This window comes from Podarcis gaigeae (assembly GCF_964106915.1).
Source record: "Podarcis gaigeae genome assembly, chromosome: 5".
In the NCBI taxonomy this organism is placed as follows: Eukaryota; Metazoa; Chordata; class Lepidosauria; order Squamata; family Lacertidae; genus Podarcis; species Podarcis gaigeae.
In genome coordinates this window covers 70900632-70910106 of record NC_139681.1, presented here as the reverse complement: position 1 = coordinate 70910106, position 9475 = coordinate 70900632, and the positions used below count along the sequence as shown (strand labels likewise).

At 43.7% G+C, this 9475-nt stretch overlaps 1 protein-coding gene across 6 annotated transcripts in view; it reads right to left on the bottom strand.

Moving 5' to 3' along the window:
- Positions 1-606, bottom strand: part of ACSL3 (acyl-CoA synthetase long chain family member 3) — a 58562-nt gene extending 57956 nt beyond the window's left edge. For 2 of the 6 annotated variants that reach the window (XM_083742099.1, XM_083742098.1), the window contains exon 1: positions 69-235. The gene's annotated coding sequence lies outside the window, so the exon portion shown is untranslated. Of the gene's footprint in view, positions 1-68 lie in introns of all 6 variants that reach the window. The other 4 variants (XM_083742102.1, XM_083742100.1, XM_083742105.1 and 1 more) reach the window with 4 other exon arrangements.
- Positions 607-9475: the final 8869 nt, after the last annotated feature.

Here is a 9475-nt window from a genome sequence, read left to right as displayed (position 1 = left end):
CCGGCCCGCTAAGCGGGGCTCGCCCTCGCCCGCCCGCCTCTCCCACCGGCTCCCCAGCCCTGACTCACCGCCGCGGCCGGAGCAGGGGGAAGCCGGCGAAGGGATCTGCGCGTGTGCCGAGGGTCGCCTCGGCCGGCCGCGCTGTGTAGCTCCAGCTTCGGGGGGCGGGCCCAACCCCCTCGGAGCCAATGAGCGGCGCCCAGGCCGCGGAGATGCCCCGCCACCGCCTCCTTTCTCTCTCTCTCGCTCGCCGACCCCTCCCTCCCTTCCTTCCGCTCCGAGCTGGCGCACCTCACAATCGCCACCGCCGCCGAGGAGCATCCTCATTCCATATGCCTCGGCGGAGGATCCTCATTGGCTGGCGAGGGGTGGCGCGCGAGGGGCTGGCGCTGCCGCGTTCTAAAACGGCTGTGTCTGCGAGGAGGGTTGCGCGAGGGAGCTGCGCGAAGGGTTACTATCGGTCACCGCCGGGCCTGGGGTTACGGGAGCCGCTGGCGGGCCGCTGGTGAATGACACAAGAGACCCATTAACAGCTGCTGCTGGGGGAAAGTAGGCTCCAAGTGCAATATTATATATATCTTGTCTTTGCATTGCAAATAAACACGACACTCTCGTGGGCTTTTCGGCTCTTGCATTAGTAGTAGTAGCAGCAGCAGCGTTACTTTCGTCATCGTCATGTGTTGCTCCTGATCCAATGTGATGATACAAGTCATGTCGTGCATGTTCCAGTCAGAAAATATTCGGGGGCGCTTGCACCTAAGTATATCATGCACACAGGATTGCAGCCTGATATGTATACGGGAAGAGAGAGAGGGAGGGAGAAATCACCCTATTCTTCTGATTGCTAATTGATTTTAATGCTGTTATTCTACATCGTTGCAACCCTTCCCGGCAGCTCGCGGTGAAAGGCCGGTAGGAAATGGAATAAATACAATTAATGGTTCGTGTGTAGTTTATCATACGGATCAATGAGGCTTGCCTGCTCGACTCCTGCCATTTAATTCTACCATCTAAGCAAGTTATTATTTATTACATAACGATGTAATCCCCACATGTTCTTTCTCAACCACTATAGAGACTGCAGGAAAACCATGAATGGAGCACAGGAAACTCGGCTTCAGCGTTTTTGCTTATTTGAAGGAAGGAATCCATTTTAAATTGGGGGGGGGGGTTCCCCTCACACTTGACATTTATTTAAGATGTTTCATATTATCATAGCTGTCAACTTTCAGATTTGAAAATAAGGGATCAGCAGCCTCACCTGTCCCGGGGACAGTCTATGGGATATCTAACAATCCGGGATAGCAGCGGGGAAACGGCGCTGGAATAAGGGAATATCCTGCAAAAAAAGAGAAGGTTGACCACTATGCATATTATAGCAAGTATGGTTGCTACTAACTGCATCAGGAAGAAGGCAACACAATCTTGCATATGTTTACATAGCGGTTCACGCCATTGATTTAAAATGGAAATTACAACACCCTTTCGACTCACTTATCTGCACTTGGCAATGAGCTCTGTACCTTTGAACATGCTCTGATTCCTGGTGAGTGTACCAGGGATGTTAGCCTTAGGGCAGGTGATTATTTCCTACTGATGTCACACAGAATTGCTCTATTGGTGTGGCAAATGTGATCCCCACAACACTCTGCTACTTCATACAGCAGTGCGGAGGAGAAGGACAATGTAGACACCACAATCTACAATGGAGGATGTTGCACTGACTGCCATCCACAACATCCTTTCTCTTTTCTGAGGTCTTTCCCCCACGCTTTCAGTTTAGTGCTAAAGTCCTGAGCAAAGCTATACAGGAAGCAGCTGTTGTCTGAGTCTCTAATCTGTTCACTATGAGAAGCTCCACACATCAATCATGTTTGCTATATTACATGAGTTTTCTGGGGCAAATGTACAATGTGTGAGCAACAGGTGCACACCCATAAGTGTCAGCTGACGTGGGGCTGAGAGCCCTGGTTGTGCTAAACCCTCCATCCCAAGCACATGAGCATTTAAGAGCATGTGCCTGGCAGTTTAAGCATTGGTAGTACCATTGTACCTTTGACAAACAACTCACATAAAGCATGGAGCCACTTTTAATGGTTAAGAACATAAGGAAAACCTACTGGATCAAGCCAATGGCCCATTTAGTCCAGTGTCCTGTTCTCACAATGGCCACCAGATGCCTGCAAGCGGGACCCAAGCTCAGGAGCACTTCCCCTCTTGGCTATTGATACTGATTTTGCAGATTTCCAGGGATTTATAGGAGTTTCCTTCTAATGGCCTGCATCCTCTTCTGACTTCCTTTCATTATGCCTGTTAAGTAAACATGGATGGTTTTAAATGGGGTTTAGACAAATTCCATTGTCAGAGGCATCACCATGTCCTCCTTGAGGGGCTCCTGATAGAAATCTGGCTACCATGAAAACAAGCTGCCAGACAAGATGGGCCCCTGATCTTATTCAGCTCTTTAGAACTTTTTGCTGATTTTCGCATTGTATATTTATATTGCTATAACCCATCCTGGGACCTTGGGATGAAACGTGGGTGAGCAATTCAGTTAGTAGCAACTTAAGTAAGTGCACGTGTTTGTTATATCACTAATCATATTATAGCAATGTAACTATAAAACAAATATGTACAGTTAACTTTAGAACATTGATGATGATGATGATGATGATAATAATAATAATAATAATAATAATAATAATAATAATAATATCTCACTCTTTGTCATAGACCCCAGAATGGGTTGCAACAACATAATGCATTCAGTGCATCAATGCATGGTTAAATTACCTCATAACACCTAGAATAGCAATCACCCCCCTTGAATTTAAGAGATTTGTGCCTTTTGCAAGAATAATTCTAATGCATGCAACCATGAATTGTTGATAACAATGACCATTCACTGTAGGGAGCCAACGGCCAGAGCTTTGTACCTGAGAAACAACATGTGATCCATGAGGTGGAGAATGTCCCCTTGACCTCCTTAGAGGGCACCTTGGTCTTAACCAGGAGTCACTGGAACTGAGATGCTTCTGTTCTCCCATCTAATTTTAGAAGCCCTTCCTACTGTCTCTTTAAAGAGGTGGCCAGTTGAAGTGGAGGTAAAGGGAAGAGTGGGGCAAGGTAGAGACTGTGGAGGGCTGTTAATTTGTAACAGCCAAGGTAAGATCAGCAGACAGGGTAAAGTCAACAGATAGCTGTAGAATGAGCAGACAAGATAAAAGTCAGCAGGTCAAGTAAGTCTTAGCCGCCAATCTGCTGGTTGAGGCAACTATTAATCATCATTGCCCCTTTGTCAATGGTTTATTTACATGGCCCCAGTTACAAAGGACAAGTCCCCAAGAGACTGGTAAAGGTTTCTCTGATGACCTGACCCAGTAGAAAGAGGAGGATGTGCCATTGCAAATGGCTATTGAGCATTAGAAACAGGAGAATGAGCTAAAGAGACAAAATATAAGACCAAAAAGTGTGGTCTGCATAATGTTCAGAATGTTGGTCTAGGATTGGGAAGACCCGGATCCAAGGCATCACACCACTGTGAAGCTCACTGAGTGACTGTGGGCCAGTCACTCTCTACTACCTCAGAGAGTTGTTGCATAGATAAAATTGGGGGACCTGGGGGAGGATGTATGCCATCATTACCCCTTTGACAGAAGGACGGAATATAAATACAATAATTGAAATAATAAGCAGTATTTAAGAAAAATTGCAGTGGATAATTATTAATCTTTTCAAGCTTTAAGGTGAACAGTTTGTGTCCAATATTAGCCTGTATTGTCAACTCCATTCATTCAGATAAACTAATTACGATAAACATGTAAGGGGAAATTACTTTCTCCTCCATACAGATACACACACACTTGGCCACCATAGTTTCAAATTCTGGGAACAGAAACAATTTCTATATCATTTCCACACATTTATCAAAAATAAAACAAGTCTTTTATGGGGCACAAAACTCTACATTGTTTATGATAGTTAACTCTACTGTTCATGCTCACTTTCCTTCCTCACAATGACTGGTCTAAAATCTGTGCCTGATTTGGTGCAAATGAAATGCTTGGGGCAACTTCTAAACCACAAGAATATGAGATCATCCCTTTTTGGGGTTAACCAGAAATGTTTTACTAGTCTACATGAATATGTGTTACAATGATGGGCAGCTTCCTGGAACAAGATACCAGTGTGAGCATCAACTATCCTAATCTTTTAAATGTGTGACAAGTCTCACAAGGTCTCAGACCTGGTGTGAGAAGAATGTTGGTTTAAGTTCATCAGCCTCTTGCCTGAGTTCAGAGCAGATAACTAAGTTACAAGAAGACAATTTCTTCACTTCTATTGTACTCAGTTACCTGTCCCTTACTGGGACGCGGGTGGTGCTGTGGGTTAAATCACAGAGCCTAGGACTTGCTGATCAGAAGGTCAGCGGTTTGAATACCTGTGACGGGGTGAGCTCCCGTTGCTCGGTCCCTGCTCCTGCCAACCTAGCAGTTCGAAAGCACGTCAAAGTGCAAGTAGATCAATAGGTACCGCTCCGGCGGGAGGTAAACGGCGTTTCCGTGCGCTGCTCTGGTTCGCCAGAAGTGGCGTAGTCATGCTGGCCACATGACCTGGAAGCTGTAAGCCGGCTCCCTCGGCCAGTAAAGCGAGATGAGCACCGCAACCCCAGAGTCAGTCACGACTGGACCCAATGGTCAGGGGTCCCTTTACCTTTACCTTACCTGTCCCTTGTTTGAGCTCAACAATAACAAGTGAAGAACCAGCAGGGATGCAAGGCAGGAAATTGAAATGGAGGATGGGCAGATCTGGAATGGTCAGGAGGGTATGAAATACAGCAAGAACTTTCTCCCATCTAAGCACAACCTACTCTGCTTATCAGACTGGTAGACTTTTACCTAGTTTTGTGGTTATATATGTACAGTTATTAAGCCACCCCAAAACTGCTTGTTCAAATGATGGGTGAACTCAGCACTGATACAACAGAAGAGTCTGAATGGCATCTTGTCAAGAGATTCTCCCATGACCTGACCCAGCAGAGAGGAGGAGGTGCCATTGTAAATGTCTAGGTCACTGCCAAATTGGTGAAAGCAGAAAGGCATACACATCTATCAGTGTCTACTTCTTCAAGTTTCTGATTATCGGTACTTTTCCTACCGTAAGGGAATTGCCAAGATATCTAAATATGGAGGATTAACAGTGCATGGATGAAAGAGACTAAGCTTTTCTCCCTCCCTCCCTTCCATCCACCCTTCCTCTTTGTGGCCAAAGCCTTGATTATCTATCAATAACCAAACTATCGGTGAGGGAGGAAATGCCCAGTGTACTCTAAGCTGGACATTGATCTCAGCGTTAAAAACTGAGCCAGCAGGATGGAGCTGAACACACTTGAACTTTACTCTGTTAGAAACCTTTGTCCAACTTTTTGTATCTCAGGGACATATTCCAAATGAAATGCCATCCCCTTGCACTTTAACTTGGTAATCTAAGAGCCAAAGTGCACATCATGCACAGCTGTATGAATGTTCTCCCAGAGGGGGGCAGAGGTTGAAATCAGACTTGGAAATTCACGTGGAAGAGAGAGAGAGAGATTTACCTCCTGCTACCATCCATGGGCTATTTTTCTTATTATAAAACTAAGTTGTGGCAGTGAAAGAGAACTAGCTTCTGTCTCTAACTGTTCAATTTCAGCTGGTCATTATAATAACTGCTATTTAACATTTAATGGCTCTCCTCTAGACAACCTGTTTATTTGAACATTCATCCTAGTTGGCTAGCACAAAATTTATTTGGAGGTTAAGCCATATCCACCCTTTACTTAGCATTTGTACAGATTTGTTTGCTGAGAGGGTGGTGCTGTGGTCTAAACCACTGAGCCTCTTGGGCTTGCCAATCACGAGGTCAGCAGTTTGAATTCCCATGACGGAGTGAGCTCCCATTGCTCCATCCCAGCTCCTGCCAACCTAACAGTTCAAAAGCACACCAGTGCAAGTAGATAAATAGGTACTGCTGTGGCGGGAAGGTAAACAGTGTTTCCATGTGCTCCGACTTCCGTCACGGTGTTCTGTTGCATCAGAAGTGGTTTAGTCATGGTGGCCACATGATCTGGAAAACTACCGTATCTGTGGACAAAGGATGGCTCCCTCAGCCTGAAAGCAAGATGAGCGCCTTTGACTGGACTTAACCGTCCAGGGGTCCTTTACCTTTTTTACCTTTACAGCAATGAGCATTCATCCTTGTTTTTGCTTGCCTGATGCTTATATGTTCTCTTGTTCATTATGTGTTTTTCTGCATTTTTCACTGCATTGCCCCATTTCTTTCCTAACTGTAGAAAGTTGTTTTTTAATGAGTTGGGCAATGGAGTACTTTAATCCACTTTATTTGCTTCAATGGGTATGTTCTAATCCCTCCTGCAAAATAATGACAGTCTGGAGGTGACTTAAGAACTGGTTGTCGAGTTTGCCCCCCCCCCCCCACTTCCTCTCACCAGATTCATAAAGTGTAATGTTTGCATTATCACCAACTATTATTGTGTCAATTGTCACTATAACTATTTTGCTTTTATGTAATTATCACTGTAGGTTTTATCTTGCTTTGCTTCACACTTAAATTCTCTCTAACCTCACTCCTCTTTATTCTTCCTCCCCCAATGCCTGCCAATTTAGGATTGCATTTAATGCCTTTGATGAACTGTTTATGAAACATTATGTCAGCCTTTTTTTGTTTCAGACAAGAATGGAGTCTGAAACTAAAGTTTTCCTACCAATAGAATCATAGAATCATAGAGTTGGAAGAGAACACAAGGGTCATCGAGTCCAACCCCCTGCCAAGCAGGAAACACCATCAGAGCACTCCTGACATATGGTTGTCAAGCCTCTGCTTTAAGACCTCCAAAGAAGGAGACTCCACCACACTCCTTGGCAGCAAATTCCACTGTCGAACATCTCTTACTGTCAGGAAGTTCTTCCTAATGTTTAGGTGGAATTTTCTTTCTTGTAGTTTGGATCCATTGTTCCGTGTCCGCTTCTCTGAAGCAGCAGAAAACAACCTTTCTCCCTCCTCTATGTGACATCCTTTTATATATTTGATAGTTTAGAAACTTGTACCATTTTGTAACTAAGCTACATTTTACTGCCTGTGCAACTTATTCAGACTCCTGTATGGAAAAGCACCTGAATCTGACATTTGAAGGGTTTTGTAAGTAAACCATTTTATAACTTATTAAATGTGTGGTCTGGGGATATGGAAATTCACTGGAATGGGGTCAATTTTAAGGTTTTACATCCTATATTTCTATGTTTTTCTATACTGCATGTTTTGCAATGTTAAATCTCTGCTAGGGCTCTTTCACCAAAGAGTACTTGCCCCAAACTTGAGTCTTGGCTTCCAAGATTTCCAACAACCATCTTTTTTTCTTGCCCGTCTGTTTGCAAATAATATCCAAAAGTCTGTCTCTCACACTGTAAGGCCTTAACTCCAACAGCACGATAGTAATTTTCCACCTGAATGGATGGCACAAACCCCAGAAACAGCCCTTTGAAGCATGGTGAGACCTGTTTTGCAAGTTGCCTTTTGAAGACTCAAATGTCAACAATAAGTGAAGTGTGGTCAGGAGGAAAAAACAAATAGCTTATTATACTATTTATAATTTTACCCTCCATTTCCTAGATTCTCAGATTAACTAGGTAAATGGCTAGTGTTGGACAACACCTGCGGTGGGGAACCTTTTGCCCTCTAGAAGTTGTTGGACTCAGCTCCCATCAGCACTAATCAGCATGGCCAATGGTTGCATATTATGGGAGCAGAACCCCAGCAAGAGTAGAGTAGACTGGGAGGAGGGGGAGTGACATTTTAGCAGCTTTCACTTGCAAATATGATTACTATTTAGTAGCTGGTGAGCTAGATATCATTTTTAGACAGAAGAGCTGGTACACATTTATTCTACTTATTCATATCCTACCATTAAGAAAATATTTGTACAAGACAGGTTATGACAGGGCCTAAAAACAGAAAAGAGTTTTGCAATCACAGAACCACAATGGTGGAAAAAGCTTTGTGTGTAGTCAAATATAGCACTTGTGTCATGTTAGAACCAAGTAATAAGAGACGTGGTTAAGGTAAGGTGGTATGTTGCGATTTGAAAAGAATCCCACTAGCCAAATCAGTGAAAAGTCATTCTGTAGTTATGATAGCTGCAATTTCTCCATTACAGGTTCATAGAAATTCAGCTATAAGATCTTCGGGGCAAGAACATATTGTTGGGAGTTTTTGTGGGCAGGGTGTCAATCTGTATGATGCCTGAATCCCTTCTCATTCCTGGGGTCCTGGATCCAGCAAGGGTTAAAATGTAATGGAGGATTTCATTACTGAACTAGTCAGGCTAGTTTCTCTGTGAGTAAATGGTCCTGAGGACTGTCATTAGTATAACAAAAGAAGTGGCTCTGAGCCAGAGAGCAAATGGGTGGACCCCCTCACTCACCTGGCTGGTAGTGAGAAAGACAAAAGCTGAGTGTACCTCGGGTTAAGAACTTAATTCGTTCCGGAGGTCCATTCTTAACCTGAAACTGTTCTTAACTTGAAGCACCACTTTAGCTAATGGGGCCTCCTGCTGCTGCCGCCGCGCCGCCAGAGCACGATTTCTGTCCTCAACCTGAAGCAAATTTCTTAACCTGAAGCACTATTTCTGGGTTAGCGGAGTATGTAACCTGAAGCGTATGTAACCTGAAGCATATGTAACCTGAGGTACCACTTTCCTTTCTTGGAAAAGCACCAAATCCATCTGGAGTCTTCGTTTATTTCATGACAATATCAGGCACCTTTCTCCAATAGAGTTAAATGTGATATGTGTAAGGGTTTCCATATGCAGATCTGATGAGCTCCACCAAGGTTGCTATATTATGGGCCTTAAGACCATAGCACTGGCATTACATGCCGACATAACTCTAAAGATAGATAGTCCCCTAAGTGAAAAATGAAATATCAAAAATCATACCTTTTAACTTTTACACTGATGAAGCCAAAAAGTAACCATTCAGCGCTAGCGGCTTTCAAAATCAACACTTGCCACCTTCGGTCCTTTGTTTAAAGCATAAATATTAAAATACTTTCCTTATTTCAGAGTAAAAAACTGAAACAGTGCACAACACTAGATGCGCTTCACAGACTATCCCTTCTTATCTTCACTCATATTGCAATCCTAAAACAGATCACTCAGAAGGAAGTCCCTCTACATTCAATGGGACTTATTCCCATGCCTATTGGGTGGGGTTAGGATTTCTGCCTAAATCAGCTTGACACTTCTGGAGTTACTGAATATGCTAATATAGCACAGCTTGCAGAGCATTGCTGAAACAAAGTAATAAAGTTTGTGTTTGAATATGTCAATGTTTCTATACCTCGTGCTCAAACAATATTGTTTTCTTGACTCTAACATGGTGCCGTTACCAAATGGAGATCATTACTCTGTGGTTAACTG